The sequence below is a fragment of the Pygocentrus nattereri genome, chromosome 4, assembly GCF_015220715.1.
Source record: "Pygocentrus nattereri isolate fPygNat1 chromosome 4, fPygNat1.pri, whole genome shotgun sequence".
In the NCBI taxonomy this organism is placed as follows: domain Eukaryota; kingdom Metazoa; phylum Chordata; class Actinopteri; order Characiformes; family Serrasalmidae; genus Pygocentrus; species Pygocentrus nattereri.
In genome coordinates, this window is record NC_051214.1 from 47,131,235 (window position 1) to 47,134,216 (window position 2,982).

Sequence of the window (2,982 nt, forward strand, 5' to 3'; positions counted from 1 at the left end):
GCGAGCGGGCTGAACTGTTGGGCTTCCTGTTAAACGTACAGCAGATAAGGGCTCAACGTAAAGCACAACCAGTCACTCCACACTCACTGTAGGAAGAACTACTGACTCTAATGCATGCTCAGCTATCACTCCATGTCTATATGTGCTAAATAGTGCTTTTTTAAGACGTATTGCATTGTAATATTTGTTATAAGTAGCTTCGAGATGAAGCTGTGTCCAGTGAAGAATATTCCTCCAATAAACTGACACTCAGGTTTCTGTGCTTACGTTTTGTGAACCACACTGTAAATACCAATGAAAATGCTCATGATAGTTAGTGCAGGAATGTAGAATCAATAGCAGAGAAATGAGTCAGAATTTCCTTATTAAAGTGATATTTTGGCCAAAAATGAAATGTGTATGACCCCTAGAAACCCCCCCCCCCCCCCCCCCCCCCCGCTCCACTACACGAATACTCAATCAGACAAGACATGTTTGGTTTCTGAAGTTTGTTTCTTTAGTTTTTGTATTGACAGGTAATGCAAGCTTATACCCCACCTATTAGCATGGTGTTAACTGCATGGTTAAATCAACTCACTTTTCTGAAAAGGTATCCTATTAGCGAGTAATACCATTTATACATTAACTGTTTCATAAAATTGAACAAAAACACCAACAAGGCCAATCAAATTGGAACTATATGGCCCTCCAAGTCTCTTCTAAATTACCTTACACGTTCTGCCGTGTCTCCTGAGCATAATGCTTGTGTGAAGTTATACCAAACCATTTGCTGAGAAAGAAAGTAGGCAAAATGCATTTGTCCATGCTGACATCCGCTGGAAAGTTCCCAGATGTTGGGATTCAGCTGATTAGCCACCTTGCCAATGCGAGAGACGACAGTGATTGGTGGCGTGAGTTGATGTTGCTTGTGAAACTTTGCAAAAATCAACAGAATCAAAATGACACTGCATTTTGCATCAGATTTCGAGGTTGAATTAATGTATTGACATTGCACAAAAAACATCATGCAATTCGCATCATGCAAATTGGTCAACATAAGCTTCCACTACCTTTTAGCTACATTTGTAATGGGGAGCGAGGATGCAGATGCGGATGCATATGCGGAGATAAGTGAGATTTATTATGGGCAAATCCAGGGTCATAGAGCCAACACAGATTGATAGAGGGGATTGATAGACATGACAAACCAGAATACAACATACAAAGCGTACAACCAGAACAGTACAAACACCACAGCAGATAACAAAGACCAGCCAACACAAGGGGCAAACACAGGGCTTAAATACAACAGGGCTGACGAGGGACAGGTGGAAACAATCGGGTCAGGAAACGAGGGGGCTGGACCAAAACAAACTCACATAGGCTAAACCAAAACATGAACACATGGACAGCACTGGGAGGGGCCAATCGTGACAACATCAGCCACATAATGACAGTGCACAACTTCAGGTACCAAACATGTTCTGGCTGATTGACCCCGTTTGTAGGAAGATTGTATAAATTAGATTTTTGGCTGAACCATTGCTTTAAGATTCAGAGTTAATTGTGTCCAAGAGTAGCTTCATTCCTAGATATGCCACACCAGTGATGCCATTTTTGGGAAGGAGGTTCTTGTTTAACGAAAAGCTCATGAAGCTGCTCATCATAAACTTTCCACAATGAGAATCAAGACGAGTTATTAGCTCAATCTGTCAAACTGACGTATTTAACGATTGTATATCCTTGACATAAATGTATCTTCGTTCCAAAAAGCACGTGAGGTCCTTTAACAGTCCTAGGAGGCTATCTAGGAAAAGCAAAATGTGGGGTTGAGTTGGATTTCCAACTGCAACCTGTTATGAACTTTTAACTGACCATCTCAGTGGTTTAAATGATTCTTATTTGGCGAACATTTAGTAATCTTTGTATCTAATTGTGATGTGCTAAAATGTGTGCACAGAAAAAAAGTTGTTTTTTGTGTTTTTTTTTTTATGTTCCATAACAACAAGCTATAAAATGTTCTCTTAATGGTTTGAATTAATGCATTAAACTGTTAAACAATGTACTACTGTTTGTGGCCACTGGTACACTGACTGTGATGCAGATGTGGATGATAATCACATAGTTAGAGTCATAATGAAACAGCTGTAGTAAACTGCAGGACATGAGAAAGTGCCAGAGTAGGCAGATATTACATTTATGGCATTTTGCTGACGCTCTTATCCAGAGTGACTTACAATTTCATCATTTTACACAGGTAGGCCAAGGTGGTGTTGGGAGTCTTGCCCAAGGACTCTTATTGGTATAGGGTAGGGCGTGGGGATTGAACCCCAACCACTACATTATCCCAACCACAGGATAACCAATGTTACTAAAGCCAAGCACATTATAATTATAACCAGTCAGAGTAAAATATGTTGGTTTACAATTTGTTGGTGGAACTGAGGCCTTCTGGAAACTTCCAAAAGCATTTCACTGCCTATTGCATATTTCCAGAATATGAGGAATACTAATAACTGCTAATGAGCAGCTACTGAACCCCTGCTGGTGGAGACTGTGTGGAACAGCATGTCTTCTGTTTAGAAATGTGCACAAAGCTAATTGACATACATGAATTCTGTAGACACAATGTTGCCTTTACAGAATGTGGCATATAATACATCTGAGGCCAAACGTGTATCGAAGTTGCAAAAAACTCAATAAAGCAGTATCTGTTCTGATTCAAATGAGCTTCATATGAAACATTCTTGTCTGAAATGTTCATTTTCATAGATTCATAGATTTGACACATCAGATGTGATAAACACTACTTTGTTTCACAGTGAGAGTGTTTACATGCACTTAATAATCCGATAACTGCAGAAAATCAGATTTTGTCAGTAATCCGATCAACGCGTTTACATGCAGTTGAGCAATCAGAGCTAATGGGGAAACTCCAGGTCTACAGGAGTCAGACAGTAATCAGATTTCCAACTTAATAAATCAAAGTATGTTTATTTAGTA